Raw genomic sequence first — 23,166 nt, 5'->3', positions numbered from 1 at the left:
GGGAAAGCCAGAAGGAAAGAGACCACTGGGAAGACCAAGGCGTAGATGGGTGAACAATATTAAAATGGATGTCAGAGAGAAATAGGATAGGATGAGATAAGATGGATTGGATTGATCTGACTGAGGATAGGGACAAGTGTAGGGCTCTTGTGAAGACAGTAATGAACCTTCGGGTTCCATAAAATGCTGGGAAATTCTCGAGTAGCTACAGAATTGGCGGCTCCTAAAGAAGGGCTCTGCTCCATGAGTGAGTCGAATATCATACGTGTATAGTTTATGTTTTACACGCATATTCATTTGTGACCTATCTACTGACTCTCCTTCGTAAAACTGGAATACTTCTACAAATAGTTATGGAAGTTCCATGGCGGCCTGTCTTAGATCACAGGCCAGATCATGTGAAATTTGTAGTAGATAAGTGGCACTGGGGCAGGTTTTCTCCAAATACGTCTGTTTCCCCTGCCATTTCTCATCCCACAAACTTTTCCACATTCATTTATCACCTACCATCTGACGCTATGGAGTGTCGATACAATAGCGTCGTGAAATAACCAACCAAAGAAAAATTCTCGTATAAGATTTAATGGAAATCCGTTTCAACGGATCTTGAGTTCTTTACATATGGACAGGACGGTGTAGAGGACAGACAGACATGACGAAATTGATGGTCGCATTTTTGCAACTTTACATTTGAGAATGCGCTGAAAGTGGAACCGGTGAGCTAAGTTTATAACGTATCAGTTTTCTTCCTTTGTACAAGACCACCCCTCATAATATCTGAAATCGATATTCACCTTGCCTACAAGTTCAACGCTCAGTTCCTTTTCAATTGAAACAGCAGCTACACCCTGTGAAGGCGTTGCCTAACCAGCTCAAGTTGTTACCGCGGTCCGTTCTATATAACTTGCCTATATCCAGGCGCAATAAGCTTTTCATTATACGGACCTGGGTTTGGAAGGTATCCGTTTCGCCGACAGCCAATGCTATTTTAAACGATGTAACCCCCCTCCCGTCACCCTCCCACAGTGTCTATACGGAAGCCAGTACCAATTAGTCTGGTCCTGTGGGATGTTGCGGGAGCAGGTGCCGCAAGAAGGTGCCCGATTCAAGCTCTTCTCCGCCCGCCATTCGACTTAGAGAGCATTTCCGTGTACTAGTCTATACTACTGCAGTAATGCCACTACGCCGGGGAAAAATTGCTCCCCTTTTCGGAGAAAGAAAAAATAATAAAAAGGGAAAGACTCGGTGGTTAAGGGAAGAAACCACTTATGTAACTTGTTCAAACATTGAGAGGAATTTGTTTAAAAGAAAAAAAAAGGGGGGGGAGAATATGAGTGAAGAATGAGAAGAAGAGAGAAAAGGCACTTAAAAAGTTTGCAAAAATTGATGGTGTTTTGTTCCTGGAATGGAGACGCACAGTACACACGAGGGGCAGTAATGGTACAACACGTAGCATGTAATGAAATACAGAGAGCTTTTTTCTGTTCCAGACATTCATTTAATAATTCAACTTATAATTTCTACAAAAGTCTGCCATTAGGCCGTGCTCTCGTGTACCCGTCACATCCTCTGCGTCTATGACACATTATTTTTTTATTTTTAAATCAGGCCGCGCCATAGCTCAAGCGGTTAGTCGCTGGTTTCCCACCGCGGCGGCCCGAGTTCGATCCCGGTTCTGGTCAAGTGGGATTTGTGGTGGACAAACTGGCTCTGGGGCGGGTTTTCTCCGAGTACTTCGGTTTCCCCTGCCAATCTTCATTCCACCAAATTCTCCATCATCATAATCACCCGGGGCAGGTACAATAGGCAAATCAGTGGCCGCCGTGCCGAGTGGACCCAGTTGGTCTCCACCCCCCCACTAAGCGAATTAAAAAAAAATATTTTAAATCCGTTATGTTGTTGAAGTCCATGAAGTTTTGCGACCAGAACTGATACCCAATCTCAGTTATCCGCCTGTGATATGTGTACATTTCACCGTACGTGAAGTTGTCACTGTGCTTAATTAATTAAGCACCATGCCATAAAGACGTGTCGGGGACTGGAGGTATAGCTCCACCATTCTTGACTTCGACATTCGATGGAGATGAGTAGTCAGCATCAACGCCCCAATCGCTTTACCCCCCGGGGATTGGTGACTGGGTGGACCCCGCGGACGGTCTTGACGCTGTAGAGTGAAAGCTCTTGCGTTTGCTGGGAATTGAACCCCGGCCGTCCAGCCCGTAGCACGTTGCTTTACCGACTGAGTTATCGCTGCTCCTATACACGTTTTACTTTACCTGGTATATTTTCTGTGACTATTTTATGGTAGATCGAAATTTATGAAGTATGTAATTCACTACTCTTTTGTCCTTTCTTATTCGATGCAAGGACATTTGTAAGATCTTTGTTCTCAACAAGAGCCGGCCTCATTTTTTGCCTTATGTTGACGATCAATGAATTGTTAAAAATGTACCCCAAATTACCAAAAAAGTTGTGATTCATTAAGTGTGCTTACAAGTGAGAAAATTTTAGTTAGTGAGAGTGTCTTGCCTCAAATTTCAGCAAAATTTGTGGACGATTTTATGAGCTATATAGAAAAGTTTATTCATGACCCTGTGTATACTAGGAATTTTATTTCGAATCTATATGACTGAAAATCAACGTCGTTCAGAAACTTGCAATGGAAGTGCTCCAGATCAAATTTTAACAAAATCTGTGAAGGTTCATGGGTTATACGGAAAAATCAGTTTATAGTTTTACATAAGCTTGAAATTGTTCGGAATCAATACGGCCGAATATTACAATAGTGCAATTGCTTGTAGTGAAATTTCAAGACATTCCCTTCAACGTTTTTGGGCTTGATATGGAATCATAGACCAACATATATGGCATCCAGACAAAGAGTGTTTTCTTTCTGTATAAAGAACGCCTAATTATTAAATGGAAGTAATGATCCAAGAGATAAGCATCCCTACATCTAACATTAAAGGGGTACGCTATAGCCTAGTTGGCTGAGGCACTATGCTACAAGCCGGAGGTTCCCGGGTTTGATTACCGATAAGGTCATTGGATTTTTCAAATGACCTAATCATTCCAGCCTCATTATAACCCTGGGGTCGATTCAGCTTCCTTATAGAAATGAGCACCAGGAATCTTCCTGTGGGTAAGGGCGGCCGGCCGGCTCGTAAATCTGACAATTTCACCGCCATCTGTGAGCCGATTTTCTAGAAAATGTTGTAACCTCGATGTCTCACAATCCTATGGACCTCCACGACCTGTTGCACGGGTACCTGTATCTCTCCTTTTGCATTGGAAATAATAAGTCACCCCTGATGCACAGATCCAGCTAATTTGTAACAGCAAATGGGAGTTGAAAGCAAATGCAGGTAGCTCCAGCAGAACCTTCTTACAATTTGTGAGCTGAACAAAAGACTGGCTGCAACCATTATGCTAGATAGCCGTATCAATACATTTTTTCAGTTCCCAGTTTTCTGCTTGACAGGCCATCCTATTACAAAAGTCAGTTAGGGTCACAGGTTGTTCTTTCCTTTGGCTTTGTTCCGTACCTTTCAACTTGAGGCATTTTTTGAAAGAATACTCACGAGGGCATTTGTGAGAGGGGAAAGTTGGTGGCATGCCTGACGATTCTATATGAAGATTTACCTGGCAGTTTTAGAAATACGGTGAACTGGAGCCAACAATTTCTTTTTTGTGCCCACAGGTGTGAAAGGTTACCCTTTTTCCTCTTCTGTATGCCTATTCATAGTGTACGATTATTATGAGCGAAGTACCATTTGTCAACTCCATGGAGCTCGCGGAGAGGCTGATAGTTACTCATCTTGTCAAAATATTCCTCGCCGAAAGTTCGTTACCGTGTTCTGAATAGCCACCACTGGTCCGTATCCTGAGCCAGATGAATCTAGTACACGTCCTCACACTCTCTATCTTCAAGAATTGTTACCGTCCCTCTTTTCTTCCTCTGTACTTATGTGCCGGCTTCGGTAGACCACTGGACTCCTCTCAGGATCGTGTTACGGTAATAACTGAGGCAACCGGAAACTGCACACTTGAAGCCTGTCCACTGCTCGAAATCAACAGCACATAACTTCCACTGTCCACAAACTGTGTATTTATGCAGAAGCGAAATATTATAACTCAATTTGCAAACACGGAGTAATATGGTCCTTTACTATTATCAAATTTTAACGATTCAAAGAGAAGGACGGATGAATTTAGAGCAACATGAGGAGTTGTGTCCAATGACGTCTGCCTCCGATCAATTCGGAACGCCAAGTTTCTGAAGACTGGTATCCTGCGGGAGCGTCGCTTCATCCCCCAAGAAGGATTTGAATCGACGGCCTCTCTCGCAGACAAGAATTCATTTCCTGTTGGCTGATTTTAACTAGCCAAATTCATCATGCAATCAGCACAAGCTAATCACATAACGACCTTTGAGAATAAAACAGTTCCCAAGATACAGAACTCGGAACCTCACGTGTGAGAGCGGTTATTTCTTTAGTTAGGGTCCAGCCACACCCTTCCGAAGACACTTTATGACAGCTACACATGTCAACAAAACAAAATTCACATCTTCAGAAAACTGCACACTTTCCTCCCGTGGTTAAAAATTTGAATTGTGCAACAAGTTAATGAAAATATCCCTTCTTGTATTCTTACAAAATCTGCCCAGTCATAGAAAGATGGACATAGGCGGTCTCCATAGGAAGCTATCTTTTTTTTTTTACTTTGTAAAGAACGCCTAAAACTGTTTTACATATCCCCGTATAGAATTCAGTGTACGGCATGTAGCCAAAGCAGTTTTCCTGAAGCGGAAGACATATTTCGCAGGCATGTTCCTATCTTCTTCAGTGCCGGTAGAATCACGCAGCCTTATCCAATTTCACACAGAATCAATCCAAAAATCCTTTTAGTGATCTCTCCCTTGCACACAGACATCAGCAGACTTTCCGATCCCAATTTCCACAAGAACGAGGCATTCAGATTGAACTCACTAGAGAGAGAAAGAGAGAGAGAGAGAGGTGTTTCCGCCGGTGAAAACGTCGCGACCCCTTCAGTGCCCCTTCGTCTCCTCTCTCCAGCCTCATCTTTAATGGAGACGATTATGGAAAAGGGAACTCCTCAAACTCTAAAGCGAAGAATACGGCCGTTCCGAAATTTGGAATTGTCTTTGCACGAGAACATCCCCCCTCTCTGCCTTCGCCCTTCATAGTCTACTGACTTCCTCTGTCTCATCCCGTCAGCAGATGTTGAAGTCGTGCCTGCCATCTGGCGTCACACGCAGACAAGTTCCGCGTAGAAAATGGAAGTGATCTCATATTTTGGACGCTTCTTCTTTGCTGCCTTCTTTACCGTCAAAATTTCCACAGAAAATGAAACAAACAGATACGGCCTAGTCTTGTATACCGACCCGAAATTGTGTATTCTGTGTAAACATGAAGTTATCCTCGTGATAAATCAAACGACGCGACACGAAGACTTCTTGGGGATTGGAGACGTATCTCCATGCATTCTTAACCGCAGCAATAGAAGGATGTGACCGGTCAGTTTCACAACCTGGCCTCTTAAATGCCCGGAAAACTTTCCAGTGTCCCGGTGGACAGGGGGCTGGGAGGGCCCCAGCGCTGCTCTGGTTACTGTACAGATAATAAGAACTCTACCCCTGACGGAAGGGCCACACAGTAGCGTAGTTGTTTGAGGCAGTATGCTACAAGCCGGAAGGTTTGGGTTCGATTCCTGATGAGATATTCGGATTTTTCTATTGACATTTTCAACCGCGCTATGACTCTGGGGTCGACTCAGCCTCTAACAGAAATGAGTACGGGGAATCTTCCTGGGTGGTAAAGGGAGGCCGGCGCGTGAGGCTCACAATCTCACCGCCATCTGTGAACCTATTGGCTGGAAAATGTGAGAGCCTCACCCTCTCGCAACCATATGGGCCTCCACGCCTCTTACAGGGATAGCTTTTCCCCCCCTGATGGAAATGAAACCTCGATTCTCGTGTCCTTCTGTCAGAGACTAGTTTCTATACCGACTGAGGTATGTCGGCCATATGTACAAAAGTCAGAGTATAGGAAGAAATTGTTTGGTTTTATACGTTATTTGTACAAAGCCGACAAATGAACGCGAAATGTACTCATAGTTAGCTCAGCGTACTTCTGCCTGTTCTTCACGCTTCGTTCCAGAAGCCATTTAGGCGTAAGGATATTAAATAAAGTTTGATGTGGAATATAATTTCTGTCGCTATAGTCGAAAGAACTCTAAAAACTGGGCAATTAATGGATAAATTAACAGAAAAGGTGGACCCCTTTTATTGTTGCATCACAAAATGTTTTCTTACGCTGAGTATGAAAGTCTATAGCAGTCTTCTTGACTCTACTTCGGACATTGTCCAGCGATCAAATATTTCATACCATAACGTTTCGGAAACAGGTTCTGCTTCTTTCATCATGTTAAAGGGCGAAGTTAAGAATTTTTTTGGGATCTTTTGTAGATTTATCCTGTAACCATATATTTGGGTTTGAGAAAATTGTATGTATAGACGATTTCCAAATTATCAGTCATACGGCATACATTATCAAGTCACGGAGTTGAGGCAGGTTACCGCAGCGCGTGCTCCCGTCGTCAGACCAATCCTCCTTACCATTGTTCCTAAGCTGTCACAAGTGTGAGGAGGCGTCTGTGTAGCTTGAGAGAGAACAATGCTTCGCTAGCTTTACGTTGTGAAATTAACCTTGCCCAGATTAGCAGAGCGCTAAATCACTCTTGTTAGTGGCTTCTTGTTGGAGGGGAACTACTGAAGAGGGCAATTGGAACAGGCATATTAATTGGTAGTTCTCAGATGACTTTCCAGCAGGACTCTATAGACCGTGTCTCGCTCTGTGTCAGTTCATGTCATCACAGTTTCAGTTAGGGCGTTGCTTTGCTCGCTTCGGAGACTAATACATCCGTAACGATATTCCTATAACTTGTAAACAAAATCTTAATCTTGTAAATCTTAATACACAGTTATATTCCATTATTTTCAGCTGTGTCACCTAATGTTGCGCCAGATGGTGTAGTTATAAAATGTATTTCCATTTCAAAGTGTTGGCATAAATAACATTTTCAACCTATGTCGTTCTGTGAGTATTTCTTCAAGACTACAGATTTTTTTTTTATGCGTGGGGCGGGCTGAGACTGAGTCCACTTAGTAAGTCACCCACTAGTGGGTCTATTGTGCTAGTCCCGGATGAAGGATGAATATCGAACAATCGTTGGAATGATAATTGGCAGGGGAAACAAGTGTACTGAGAGAAAATTTGCCACTTTGTCCACCACAAATCCTACATGACCTGACTTTGGATCGAATTCGGGCCGCTGGCACTGAAGTTTGCCACTAATTGCCTGAGTTATGGCACGACCTGCCTTTGAGGCTGTTTGGTGGCTAACGTAGAGGAGATCTTTCTTGCTAAGAAATGCCGACTTCGTACGATTCAAGGCCAGTTGATATCAGATGCGATAGATCGACTGTGTGGGTTATTTAACAATGTTCTCAGTGTCTAGACTTTATAGCGTCCAATGATAATTTGATTGATGAATTGGCAGCCAGCGGTCATGTCTTAACTGAAGCCACAGGAAAATTAAGATAAATTTCAGTCAGAATAGCCACTGTCCCCGACGAGATTCGAATCGAGCATCTCCTGAATACGATTCTAGATCGGTGCCGCTACGTTAACCCGCTCGATTACAGTACATATATGTCTTTTGAATTTTTACCCCGAATTTAATACGAAGGGGGTTTTGTGAATCACCTTATATAGCACATTAAGACGAAAACTGAAAAGGATACTGAAAATTAGCAGTAAGCGACCCACATATACAGAATTAAGCAAAAGTTAGTTAACTGGTTACTAAGTGTATACTTATACACGTCAGAAACTTCGGCATTACTTACTGAATTTACAAACCTTGCTCGAAATGAGGTCCTCCATGTTCAGTGCACAACTTAGAACGCTGTGATACCGTTCTACAAATTGACTGGCAGGTTTGAACCTGAGCGTTTCTGAAATACGAGAGAATGTTGTAGGTTAACTGACTTTTGGACCACTCTGTATTTCTAATAAAGCTCTGAGAATTACATATTATGGGCTATAGACCCGTTGCTATGGAACGACCGCGAAACAAACAACGAGACAAGATCCATTGTTATGCAAAAGCTTCGTAAATACGCAGTAGTACTGGAGCCGTTGCTAGCGGCCCGCACGTAACAATGGAAGTACTGTTGGAAGCGGTCCGCTCTCATACTATAGCTCTCGACCGGTTGAGTTGAATTCAGTCAACAATGGTCATGAGCTCGAGAGTCTTGGCACCAAGACGAAATGACTGGCGATAAACCACAAGTCGCGAAGTATTTTTTTATTGCTAGTGGGGTGGGACTAAGTCCCTTGTGCTGCGGCCACTTCTGGCCTATTGTACCAGCCCCAGATGATAGGTGAGGGTGATTGTAGAGTAATTGGTGGAATGAAGATTGGCAGGGGAAACCGAAGTACTCGTAGAAAACCTACCCCAGCGCCACTTTGTCCACCACAAATCCCACTTGAAACCCGGGATCGAACCCGGGCCGCCTCGGTGGGAAGCCAGCGACTAACCGCTTGACCTATGGCGCGGCCCAAGTCGCAAAGTAACTCTGACTCTGACTTCTGAATTCAGTTAGTGCACTGCAGTGTAGTGGAGCTAGTGTGGTCAAGTTAAGTGAAGTGAGTGATTTAATTAGGTGAGAGTTCGGTAGATGGAAGCTATTTACTTCAGCTCGGGAGCTGTGGCGACAGCCAGCGAGGACTCGAAGCCGTGAACACGGAAGTTGAGGGATATCCGGCGTTGGAAGCCCTTAACAGGCAACGACTGGTGAACAGAGTATATTGAAAGAACTTAGTACGTGCTGCAAGTGAACTGCTGATTGTGAATTAGAGATAGCGCTATAGTTACTCAAAGTTACGATGTGTAAGTGTTAAAAGAATCCAATTACCAACCCAAACCCTGTCCATAGTCACTCTATCACGTGACAATACAGTATATAGCCTATATATAGAACCTGTCTCTATACATGTGTACACCATCTTCCACCGAAGAAAAAGCAAGACAATTACCTGAGAATATTGAAGCATGATTTTCAGATGTCTGTTACCATTTCCGTTGGTGCAGAGCAGTTTCATGTATCCTTGAAGGAACAGTAGAATGGTCTAGGTCGAGTAGTTCTACCTACCAGTTGCCTCGCTTTATCTTCTTTGTGTTACACAATTACTGCTTCAAATATTTTTGAGTGTAGTGGAGGCCAATATTTGAGGAGTTACAAGACAAAGTAATTCATTCAGAATTACTGGGTTTTTGGACTTTTTCCATTGTCCGATATTCTAGAGACTAGAAAACACGACGTTTCGGAAACAGATCCAGTTTTCGAAACGTTATGTTTTCTAGTATCTAGAATGCCGGACGATTGAAAAGTCCGAAAACCCAATAATTCTGAGTGTTATGCACTATCGTCAGAACCCTTTAGAAAATAATTCATACCTTTATGCAGTACGTACTGTAGCGTGTAGACCGTTGCTAAGTAATGACTATGTAAACAACGGTCGTTGCTAAGTAATGACCATAGACAGCACACAGGAATAGTGTTCTCTACTCGGTCCCAGCGATAGCCACGTAATGAAACAATAGCAGAACTATTTGGATAAGTGTTTCCTATGCGTTCCGTGCCGAGATGTTATAAGCAGGACAAGTCTAGACTTTAGTTAGTTGCGACACAGCCGCGAGCCAGTAAGGACGTGACACGGAAGCTGAGGAAACCACGACGTTGGAGGCCGTTACCAGGCGACAACCGACGATGATACAGTTGACTGAGAAAAATTAAGTGCGTGCTGCAGTGAATTGTAAAGTGTGTGAATTAGCGATAGCGCTATAGTTACTTGTAGTTACGTCGGTAAGGTTTCAGTAAATTCAATTACCAATCCAAACCCCGTCTATAGTCATTTATACACGTGACAAAATTGTATATCTACAGGCATGCCAAACAAGAAAACCGCAGAAAAAAGACTCACACATAATCATTAGAATGATTATTAGTATATGACTGTGAAATTAAATCAGTTGTTTTTAATAAGTGAGGCTCCATCTTGTAAGTTCATATTTGGTCATGCAGCGTTTTCAGTCAAAGTGTATATGTCTTTGTGCCTTATGGAAACGATAATGCTAATTAATTCTCCCAGCAATTTATATTTGTATATTGTGCCTTAATTTCTAATAATAACAGCAATTTTGAATGCAGAATTTTAAAGATCAAATTTTGAAACTCCACCCTGAGTTATTCAAACATCGCTCCCCTCCGCAAACTACAAATTAACTCCTAAATGGAACTTATGATGCTAATAGAATGTTCTTTGAGCAAGACGGATAACTTGTACCTTCTGAATCACAACGTGTAATCTAATTACAGGGGTAAAATTTAAACAGAACTTGAGTCTTACAGTGGCCTCCACAGAAACACAGTAAACATATTTCAACATGCGAACATAATTGTTACTAATTAGCAAATTTCAAACACATCTGCCCCTTAAGGCCATCAGAAGAGAAAGAAATGAGTACATAGGCATATTTACCTTATTAAATGTTACGTAATTTTACGTAAAGCCATGTCTTATTTATTATGAGGAGCACACTAATTCACCCGACTTACAGCACACCTCATCCGCTGATAGTAAGTAATCTGGTTTCGCAAGATTGCCCGATGTTATTCATCAGCCATGCAAGTTACTTCTTTATAGCACAATTTTACTGAATGACAAAGGGATTTAATCTTAGATACAAACCTGTATGCATTGTCTCAGAACTGGCTACTAGATTTTTTCTAAATGTTCGCTTAATCTTGTTTTATCCTCACCATCTTCACTTATCCATATGTAATGTAACAGTGAGATGGGAGCTCTAAGATCAGGCAGTGTGGACTGCCTAGCGTTAATAGATTGCTTGAATGCGATTTACGATGCATGTCACGAACGAGAGTACAGTCCTTTGTTTTAGTATGAATCGCGTATAGTCTGTAACTATTGGTAGAATTTTGATGTGATTATATAAAATGTAGTATACTATTTAAAGGAGACGGTTTATGATTGGTTATTTGTTTTTGTTATTCGTGGGACATGGCGTTGGCCTAAATGTATCATTCGGTAACATTATATAATTGGAAAGTAATACGGGAGGAAAGAGGGAAAGTCTATAGTGAAGGTAAAAAGGTAAAGTTGTCCCTGTGCTTAACTAATTAAGCACTACGCCAGGAAGGCGTGTGGGGGAGTGGATGTATAGATCCAGATTTTCTTGACATCGGCACTGGTTGGAGGTGAGCGGTCAGATTCACGCCTCTGCAGCTTTACTCTCGGGGACAGAGACCCCGGTACCCATTGAATAGGAGGCTGTGTGGACCCCAGAGCCGGTTTGGACGACATGGAAAAGACAAAATTAGAAAATACTTGACTCTACCGGGTCTCGAACTCCGAACCCTGAGTCGTCCAGAACGTAGCCAGTCGCTATACCGACTGAGATATCTCGGCTCATAGGGAAATTTGATAATACGAAAGTTTATATAAGAAATTTTCACATTGAATTTTCGTCGGATGTTACACTACTTCTCTGATTTCGTAATAAAACGGAAGGAATGCGCGCGCGCGTGTGTGCAGGGGTTTCAGAAAAATTACGAAGTAAGCGTAATTTTCATAATTCCATCGTAAGAAAGTAAAGAGCTGGAGCCTGTTTTATGACGCGCACTGACGTACGTGCTCACGTGACGCGTGACTGGTGAATGTAGTCGGAATTAATTCTCCTGTGGAAATTTTGTCAGGTGTTTTTATTGAGCCGCTAATATGGAAGCCTTCGATAATTGGCTCCACTGAACTGTTTATGAGCGCAGTCAGCGTTCAGCTCCTCCATTCCCAGGTGTTATTTAACAGTTTGTGTGAGTTATTTTCATAGAATGTGTAAAATGGGAGCATAATGAGGAAGTCATTTCTGCTTGTATATTTTGTCCCCTAAAGTACTAATCGAATTTCAACAAAATTTGTTACTGGTGAACTTAAAAGTCAAATGTACAAAACTATAATTTTGCCTGTAGTTTTGTATGGGCATTAAACTTGGTCTCTGACATTAATGAAGAATATAGAGAGGATATCTGAGAACAGGGTGTTGAGGGGAATATTAGGATCGTAGTGGGATGAATTAATAAGATGCTGAAGGAGCTTGAATAATGAGGAGCTTCTTAACTTGGTGTATTTTTCGACAGATGAAATTAGAATGCTGAAGTCAAGGTGGAAGAAATGGACAGGACATATAGCATGCATGGGAAGCGAAGAGGAATGCATATAGGGTTTTGGTTGGAAAGCCAAAAAGGAAAGAGACTACTAGGAAGACCTAGACATTTCTGTGACAATAATATTAAACTAGATCTTGAAGAGATGGGATGGGGCGGTATGGACTGGATTAATCCGGCTCAGGATTGGGACCAGTGGAGTGCTCTTTTGAAGACGGTAATGAACCTTCAGGTTAGGAAATTCTCGAGTAGCTGAGCGACTAGCGGTTTCTCAAGAAGGGCTCAGCTCCATGGCGTTAGTTGGTACGCATGAATTTCTTCTATGGGTTATCTAGCCATTTAACTTTGATTACTATTGCAGGGATATGTCAGACATTATAACGACTGGCTAAGGGTGGACGGCCACGGTGACCACAGAAGGAAGGGTGTGGGTTTACTCCCAGTGTGGGCCAATCCACAGTCCCTATTGATCCAGACCAGGCACCATCCTTTCTCGGTAGTTCTGTTGGATCAACAGCTATTGACATTCACCTCACTGACTTCGATCCTGAAGATGGTAGCATTGTATAACTCTGAAACGTCAACAGTACCCATATCTGTACGTTTCAAAGACCCAAGAGGAGAATGAACATAAATCTCACCCTTATTATAATATGTAATGCTGCCTCACTTTGAAGGCAGTTCAGTTTAACACAAGTTTGAAAGATTAGATCTCTCTTCACATACGAGTAATTCTTTGTAACAATGAATTGCCATGTCCTTTATACGATGTTTCCCATATGAATCAGCGGGAAAAGGGGGAGTGTTTCTCCTTTATACACCTGGGCTCCCCATCTTAGAGATAACAAAACGTAGTATTAAGACAATGAAAATCCATTTCACTGTCGCTGAATTATATAAGAAACCCAAGGGAAATCCAGCCTTCAACAACATCCCCTCCCCCACAAGCTCCATCTTTTCCTTTCATTTTTTCATGACACCTCTTTTCTTCCCCCCGTTATACTTTTGCGGACTCACCCTCGTGAAAATTCTCTGGTCAGACGTGATGGACGGGCCGAGAGAGGGCGCCTGATGCCTGGACAATGCGTCTCCGTGACAAGCAATTGATAGCTTGCCGGAGGGTAGCGGCGCAGTCAGACAGCGCAGAGACCGGCCGTACAATATGCCAGATGTTTGAGAAATCGTTTGCTGCCTAGATTACTTCCAGCTTTCGTCCGTCTTTATGTTACTAGTCGCCATATTCCCATTAATCGATCATTCAGCTGAATCATGGAGATTATCCTTGTGTGGTCCCCTGCCTGCGTTCTACACCAATGCGAGGCATCTGGTTCATTCTGAAGAAATATGATCCCCACTCGCTGCACTTTTAAGACCCTAGAAAATAAATATGGCACGAGGATTACTTTATTCCCTGATGTGACATATCTTTGATGCAAAGTTTCCAGCATTTCGGAAGAACCTTCTGCTTCCAGCAGGGGTTGGTTGAGGCACTGTGCTACAAGCCGAAAGGGCCACGCCGTAGCTCAAGCGGATAGTCGCTGGCTTCCCACCGTGGCGGCCCGGATTCAAACCCGGATCTGGTCAAGTGAGATTTGTGGTGGACAAAGTGGCGCTGGGGCAGGTTTCCCCGAGTACTCCAGTTTCCCCTGCCAATCTTTATTCCACCAAATTCTCCATCAAACCAATCACCTGGGGCAAGTACAATAAGCCAGTCAGTGGCCGACGTGCCTAGTGGACCCAGCTGGCCTCAACCCCATCACTATACGAATTAAAAAAAGTATTTTTTTCAAGCCGAAAGGTCGTTAGTTCGATTCCCGATGAGATCATTGATTTTTTTTTAATTTACCTAATCCTTCCAGTTGCACTGTGGCTCTGGGATCGACTCAGCCTCTAACAGAAATGAGTACCAGGAACCATCCTGGTGGTAAAGGGCTGCCGGCGAGTAAGGATGACAACCTCACCGTCATCTGTGAGTCAGTTGTCTAGAAAATGTGGGAGCCTCGACGTCTCACAAACCTATGGGCCTCCACGGCCTGTTACGAGGAGAGCTTTACTTTTTTTTACATTCTTGTAGTGGGGACATGTTAATGTACATAAGGTTCACCCAAAGGAACACTCTCATTTTCCGTGCCACTTGCAGCAGTGAATGGTGGTCCATTAATTCCATGGAGAACGTAAACAAAACAGAGTATTTGCTGAACAGACAGGAATTTCGCAACTCTGTGGTAATGACATCCCTGTATATTGTAGTCTACATGGTAACAATTATTGTATGGGCTGATGTAATGGGTGTAGGAACTGCAGGGGGTATGTAGAAGAGGGAGGGTGTATTTGCAGAAACTGCAGGGCAGCCAAAATACACAGACAGACGGACAGACAACTTGTAGTAAACGTTTCCCGCGATATTGTGTTATTTTTTCTAGCCCCCTCCCTATCCTAACCCTTTCACCTCTCAACCTAAAGCCCCTGTCTAGAATTTGCAGAACATGTTGCAATTAACGCTCTGGAATCTTGCTGCGAATATATTGCAAACTGCTTCACACACATGTACACAGGCATTCATCCACTTGTGCACGAACAAGTAAATGCACAGGTAAACAAGGTAACGTTCTTTCTGTTCTCAACTAATTAAGCACTAGGTTGTGAAACCGTATGTGAAAGTGGACGTATAGATCGACGTTTCTTGACCTCGGCACTAGTTGGAGGTGAGTGGTCAGCTTCACGCCCCTGTTCCAATTTACTCCCGGGTTTGGCCGCGCCATAGCTCAAGCGGTTAGTCGCTGGCTTCCCACCGCGGAGGCCCGGGTTCGATCCTGGGGTCCGGTCAAGTGGGATTTGTGGTGGGCAAAGTGGCGCTGGGACAGGTTTTCTCCGAGTGCTTCGGTTTCCCCTGCCAATCTTCATTCCACCAATTGCTATCATCTGGGGCTGGTACAATAGGCCAGAAGTGGCCGCGGTACAAGGGACTTAGTCCCACCCCACTAGCAATAAAAGAATTACTCCCGGTTTAAAATAAAGGAGACCCCGTGTTTCACTAATTAAACGCTTCACCATGAAGGCGTAGGTTGGAATGGATACATAGATCCACATTTCTTGACCTTGATACTAGCTGGAGGTGAGTGGTCAGCTTCATGTCCCGGCCGCTTTACCCCCGAAGAAAGAGCCCCAGGTACACATTGGATAGGAGGTTGGGTGGACCTCAGAGCCGGTCTGGATGACGTGGAGAAGAGAAAATTCTTGACCCTACCAGGACTTGAACTCCGAACCCTCGGTCGTCCAGCCCATAACCAGTCGCTATACCGACTGCGCTAGTCCGGCAGCCGTTTTACCCCCGGGTAGGCTTACTAATATAATAGGATGGAAGCATAGAGAGAGAGACGTATATAGAAACTTAAAATTTTTATTAAAAATGCAGAACTGTGTCACAGGCTAATTCTAATCCTAAGTCTGTTTAGTAATGTTGGATTTGAGGTTTTCACTTCGGTGTCAGTGAAGAATGCATTCTTGTTTATATCGCCGTGTAGTTCGGAGAAAGTCCGACGTTTGATAGGAAGATATCGTCCCAATCTTCAGGCTCTAAAAGTAAACCAACCAAGAAATCACCAGAAGCAGGCAGCAAGGTGAGATCAACGCCTTGAAGATGGAAACGGCATATTCCTTCAAAACGTCTGTCTCTGAACTACACGGCGTTACAACCCAGAAGACATTACTGTTCACAGTCTCTTCTGTGAGAGCCTCTGATGTAACAAAATCACTAATTTCTTTCCTTGGAAATGCCTGGGTGTATAAATTCTTGGACTAGGCACCGGGTTTGGTTTGATAATTTGATTTAATGAGCGCTAACTCGAAGAAATGGTTATGTCTTCACATGTCGTTGCTAGGTAGAGGCTGCTAACAATATAGATTCCTCACAGCCAACCACGAACTGTTACTTCTCGCTTGCAACTAACGAACTACTAACCGCCAACTCCGACCTGCGACTGGCCGGCTGATTGACTGACCGACTGCCTGTCTGCTAAATTGCTTCTGGCCTTCGCCAGCAGAGTGTAGTTCCGAGTCCCACGGAACTTAGGATAGTCTGGAGGTTCCCAGAGCCATCAGAAGGTAAAATACGTGTATGTTCATGAGTCCCGTGGGATTCGGAACCAAACATTTCTGTCCTGGAGAGGTCTAGCAGCAATTTAGTAGCCAGTCAGTCATGCATGAGGTAGCGGTGGGTCTGCAGGCTGACGAGGTCTGAATGTAATAGGGGCAGTCTATAGGAGATCTATAATGAGCGTGTTACATGATCCACATGCTACGTGAATTGCTAAGTGCGGATGTCCTGTCAGATCCTTACGAACCACATCCTTGGATCATAACTTGTGGTTTGAGTGTTACCACCCTGCTTCGTGCTCATTATCCCGGGATTCCACCTTCATATTCGCTTCTCTTGACTTAGGATCTGGATAACTCCGTGTGTTAATGCAGTCACATATTACATACTGTGATGTGACGCCTGAAAGCGGGAATAGTGGACCCAGAATAGATGTTCATTGCTAGGCAGCGGCTCAGTAAACACATTCCCGCGGAAACGAATACGCAAACAACGATGGAAGGATTGATAGGAAACGGTGTTTTTGTTGGGTCCGCCCCGAAGTTATATAAACAGGATCCTAGGCCAACCGAGGGTCAGTACCCAGCGCCTCGAGGAATTACTGTGCCATCCTGTTACTGGGGTATATAAATACGGAGACCTGACCCTACAGGTTGGCTGGGCTTCCGATCTGAGACCGTAAAATATGTGATGATTTCCGTGGGACTCGAAACTGAGTATGACCGAACTGGCGAGGACCAGCAGTAAATATAAACGACAGACTCGCCCTCTCGTCAGAGAGGATGTTACATAAGGACTATGGCCGCAAATGCTCAGTCAAAAAATGCTGTTGGTGAGTCTCAAGTGGCATATCGCCAAGACGAACTGATGGGCGGTAAACCGCCAGTCGTCAAGTAATTCTGACTGTGACTAGGAGTCAGTTGAGGTTGGCAGTGCAGTTGAGCTCGGCAAGGGAGGCTGAGAAGAGTTGACAATTGACAACAGTTCTGCACGGGCGGCTGTGACATGAGGACCTGAGGACGTGAAGCTGAAGAATCTCCATTGTTAGAAGTAATTGCCAGGGAACGGCTACTTAAGACAGCAGGCTTGAAAAGGCTTAGCGTGTGCTGTGGTGAACTGTAAAGTGTGGCGATCAGCGATTGCGCAGGCGTTACTTATGGTTACGAGTGGTCTGTATAAGTGGTCAATAAATCCAGTTATCCAATCCATACCCCGTCTATAGTCACACAGCCCCAAATACGTGAAAAAAAAAATATATATATAGTAATGTAACAGTGAGATTAAAGCTCTGAAATCACGCAGTTTTGGGTTACCATTTCAAGGAACTGTCGATCGTTAACACGTAGCACGAATGTAAGTTAAGCAGTAGGTCACGAACGAAACATGAATTTTTCGTGTCAGTCTATCGTGCATATTCTGTTAGTATTGATAATACAGTGTTACTAGAAATAATTAATTCCATTTCAAAACACTATATTTTCCAAAGTATTACACCTACAAATATGATTGGTACATGAAAAGAACCGCAAACGCACCAAGTGTGCATCGTGATACACCAGTTGGCAGCATGAGTGCAGTGCTTCACAAAATGGCGACGAAGCTGGAAAGGAGTAGCTGTGTGTTGGACTATGCGAGATGTTCGTCTGTTATTGCAGTGCAGCGTGCATTCAGAACAGAGCACAGAAAAGAACCACCATATAAACAGAGCATCCTGCTGTGGTATCGGCAGTTTAAGGATACTGGTTGTCTGTGTAAACGGGAAAGCACGGGGCGGCCAATGTAGTGTTTTGAAGTGGAACGAATCATTTGTAGTAACCCCGTATTTTGTTGTGGATATATGAAGTGTAGTGTACTATGTAAAGGAGAAGGTTTACGACTGACTATTTGTGCGTATTATTCGTGGGATCTGCCGTTGAACGTCGGCCTCGTCGCATCACGTGTACCATGTAGGACTGGAAAGGAATACGGAAGAAATGACAGGAAGTTATGAAAGCTTATAGAACGGATGCTGAGAGTTCCTGTTGAATTTTCAACTGGTGTTACACCAGAGATATATACGAACCCTTAACAGAGTGTCGTAAATTCCTGAAACTGTGCTGTCTGCTGTACTTGAGTAAGGAATCAGGAAACGAATATAAAAGGAATTGTACTGTCCGTGTTTCATGCTAGGATTAGAAGCTTAAACTTGGCGGCGGTCAGACATACGACCGTTCAAGTGACTAGACTCCCGTGGAAGCGAATACTACTAGAAATAGGGCATAATCTGCTGTACAGAGCCTGGACTGACAGAGGTCTTGTATATATGTATTGTACATAGAGGTAAGGATTAAGTGTGAATTTGTAAATGTATGTAAATACAGACAGTGGACTTATTATTACAGACTGACTGACAAATGACAGACCCGACCTCTCGTCAGAGAGGGCGCCCCACATAGACAAGACAGTAACTTTTATTCAAAAGAAATATCTGGTCATGAGCCCCAGCTGGGGCTCGACATCAAGACAGACAGACTAACTGACCGTCAGTTGCAACATGACTTTGACTTTGTTTCATGCAATACAGCCTAGCTTCTGGGCACTGTTCTTGCCATACTAGACAATAGTAATAATTTCTAGAACATCGGTAGTTAGTATCAGGGATTTAAGTACCTGTAACCCTTCTTATATGAGTTGCGATAGCTCAATCGGTACACCTACGGGATGGATGGCCGGGGTTCGAATCCCAGCTAGGACAGCGTCTAGAACGACTCTGGGGCCCATCCATTCTCCTATGTAATGCCTACCCGTGAGGGGGGGGGGAAATATCCCAGGGGATAAAACGGCCTGGGCGTGAAACTGACCAATCACCTCTATCTAGTGCAGAGACCAATAATGGTGGAGCTATTACCTCAACTTCCCCCTATGACTCATTGCTTAATTAATTAGGCACAGGGATAACTTTACCTTGTCTTTTTTAACCATTGTTCAAGGTTCACGTAATAACAGTCGTGATCCAACAGAATTGTTGAAGCCACGTTTTTATTGTTGTCGTCATGGTTACATGAGTAACTTCCATTTGTTTTGTCTGTGGTACGTGCTCCCGCGCAGCGAGCTTCTGTGCTGCTCTCTGCTTCAGCTCCCCTGAACGAACTTGTGAACATGACAAACCCATCTCACTGGCCAATTGCAGCCCGTATTCGCTGTTCTGTGCCACCGCACAGTGTGGGGAAGGGTCGAGTAATAGCCATGTGGTATTTTAATTTTTGATTTAAATTATTTGAGACAAGAAACAGGAGACTTGTTTTCTTGTTTGCATGGTTTCGTTAAAACAACCCAAGTGTTATTTACTCTGGAGTTCATTCATTTGTGGTAATTACCGTATTTACGCATGTATAGGCCGCGTGCGTGTATAGGCCGCAGCACAATTTTCAGACAGAAATTATAGAAAAAAATAATTTTCTTGGAATATTATTTCAGGAATATTACACCTTGTATTACTAATTATGAATATGATTTTTTTTAAATGAAGTGTGATTTCGAATATTTCGAATATAAGCCGCACCCCAGTTTTCCTCTTGAATTTTTGGCAAAAAATGTGCGGCCTATACATGCGTAAATACGGTATACTTAAGCTGACAGATTTTAAACATTAAAACGAATTAAGTAAGGGGCTCCGAACCTAGTTCGAGAAGTACACGACATGTAAATATGAAGAAATAATTCTGTGCACTGTGTGTAGAACTCATTCGCTGGTGAGCACAACAAATCGACAATGCTTCGTATACTAGACTGGTTTTAAAAAGGTTCCGTGTAGAGTCGAAATTGTTTACTAACTGAAAAATGTAGCGGGGCCATTTCTCGAAACTTTTTTTTTATGTTACTTAACGACGAATTCATGCATGAATGATGACGAATTGGAAAGTAGTTGGAATGAAGCGGTCATGGCCTACACGTTGTACTCTCTGGAATGTATCTGGGGAGACTGACGAAATCCACGAAAACCGTCAGGATAGCTAGTGTTCCAGTCGAGATCTGAATCCATGACCTCCTGAATACAGTGTAAGATTTGAGGTTTTCACAGCGGTGACTATGAAGAATGCCGTCTTATGGGTTGTGGCGCCTCGTAGATCTTATGTGAAAGCAGGTTTCGGAGGAACATATCCATCTTCAGGTTGGAAAATTCTTCGAACAAGGAACCAACGTGAGTAAGTGGCTGAAGATGGAAACGATACGTTCCTCTGAAACGTCGGTTCACACAAGATCTACACGGTGCCACATCCCAGAAAACGGTATTCTTCCTGAATAAAAGTTATACGAAATTTAACCCGTATAATGCAGAGTGTCCAATGTAATGACACAATGATTCGACCATTATCCTGAATCTGGAGAGATCCATTGGGAAGGATCACTCACATCAGCGGTATGTTATTAACTAATTTGTTTTAATTGAAGTAATGCTCCTGAACGTATTCAAGCTACTTTTATACTGAGATGCCATGCCAATAGTAGAGTGCAAAATTGTTAAGTAATGTTCAGATATTTGAAATTAGAAGTTTTAAAACGTGAGAAACATTTCAAAGTGTACGTTTTATTTGTCTTGCGAAACCGTTTCCTCGTTACTGGGGAAGAAATTGGTTCACCGAGAGAAACATTCCTCGTAATTTATCATTTTTTTCTGCAGTGCACCGTGTGGGAAAAACAAGGGACTCTATGTATCTGACGATGTATTGACATTTCTGGACTTCCCTGTTTATGATTTTCGGAATAGGAAACAGATAATTTTCCCAAGGATTTCGAATTCATTTTTTTACGATTCACTGTTTGGGAGAGACGGGGTACTTTATAATTGACATATACACTCTTTTGACAGCCCTATACCTAATTTTCGAAAATAATGAGCAATTTTCTTGCGATTATCTCTCCAAAAAACATATATATATGTATATGGCCGGTCACGGTAGCCGAGCGGTCTAAGGCATGCACTGTCTTCGCTCGCTCGGAAGCCGAGATCGTGGGTTCGAATCCCACTCAGGGCATGGATGTTTGTGTACGTTTTTCTGTGTTTGTGTACAGGTAGAGGCCTTGCGACGAGCTGATCACCCGCCCAAGGAGTCCTATCGAATGTGTAAGATCTAGACAAACCGAAGTGAACGGAGAAGTTCATGGAGGTAGGCTTAGGCCCACTGGGGCTGTAGTACCAAGGGAAAAAATATATACATATATACGATTCTTTAACGACATTCCCTTTGGAAGGACAGACCGATGTTTTGATTTTATACACAGGGTGATTCTAAATTATTGCCGGGGTTTCCGTTGTTGTTTCCGGTTTGAAATTATAGGCCACGAAAAGCCCGACAGTAATTTAGAATCACTCTCTACATATGGTATCAAAAGAAAGGAGCGACGTACGAATGGGGTTAGCTCTTTCTAAGGGAACCAACCGAGTCGGTGTCTTCTCCCTTCTCACCTGTAGACGGAAACAGACCCAGTTTCCGAAACGTCGTGATTTGTAGTTTGTAGAATCCCGGACGATGGAAAAAGTCCAGAACCACCAACAATTCTGAGTATTACACTCTTCTGAATGTGACGCCCTATATCCCGCTAGCCGTTTACTGACGTTTCGGAGGGACCTACTGCCTCCATCTTCATAGTCGAAGAGTAAACCAAGCAAGCAGCAAGAAGTCTTCGGGATGCTGCCTGCTACCTAAGCTTCTGCCGGTTCCACGTCTCACAAGTTGGTGCAGAATTGTGTCCTTGAGAACCTGAAATCCGCGCGCGACATAACAGGACTCAACGCACTCCAAAATGTAACAATAACATTTTAGGGTGGGGTGCAACATGGCGTGGTATACCACTGTTTCTAGACCATCCACCCTTCCTTTCCCTTCCCAAGCCTGCTACCACGAAACAGCACCAATTTCCAACGTGTAGTCTTTGTAACTTCTAGCGTTTGCGTCGCATGATAACTTTGCATACAGGCTGTGAACACGCCATGTTTCATGGGGATAATTATTCCCTTGTCGGGCGCCCTATCCCTTAAATTGTAACCCTTCCATATTATTTCTTGGCTCCAGCTGAGATTTTAGCCAGGGATGTAACTTTTCTGTCGTCTGGCAGTTCACCCGTAAGTGGCTTCACGTTCTACCTGTATATTGTAACAGATGTATAAACTCAGGAGGTCTGTTTTATCTTGCGAGATTTGATTGCTTTTGCTGTTCTAGAATTCTCTTCTGTCCTAAGCTTAACACGTTTCTCCGATATGTTGGTAACGATGTACCAGACCACACGGAGTCACATCTCACTACACAATAATCGCCATGATTTCTCTCTATTCATTTGGAAAGAGTGATTTAATATTTACACTTAAATTCGATAGTGTGGACGGAATTAAACTGCTCTAGGATGGTGTCAAGTTACGTCTTTTTGCGAGTTCTACCTCGAGAGTGAAATACAAATTTGTAATCAGCCAAGTTCTATTCGAAATCATGTGTTCATCGAAAATTTATTAAGCGAAAATACAGTTCTTCATTTAGGGGCAATAATTAGACACACGGTGACAGACAAAATGCATAAAGGAGAATATATATGTAAAGGTTAAGCTATCCCTACAACAGGCAGTGGAGGCCCATAGGTTTGTGAGACGTCGAGGCTCCCACATTTTCTAGTAAGCTGGCGGTGAAGTTGTCAGCCTCACCCATCGGCTGCTCTTTACCCCCAGGAAGATTCCTGGTATTCATTTCTGTTAGAGGCTGAGTTGACC

Source organism: Cryptotermes secundus, unplaced genomic scaffold, assembly GCF_002891405.2.
Source record: "Cryptotermes secundus unplaced genomic scaffold, Csec_1.0 scaffold399, whole genome shotgun sequence".
NCBI lineage: Eukaryota > Metazoa > Arthropoda > Insecta > Blattodea > Kalotermitidae > Cryptotermes > Cryptotermes secundus.
The sequence above is the reverse complement of the archived record's forward strand: the minus strand, read 5'-3'. Positions refer to the sequence as shown.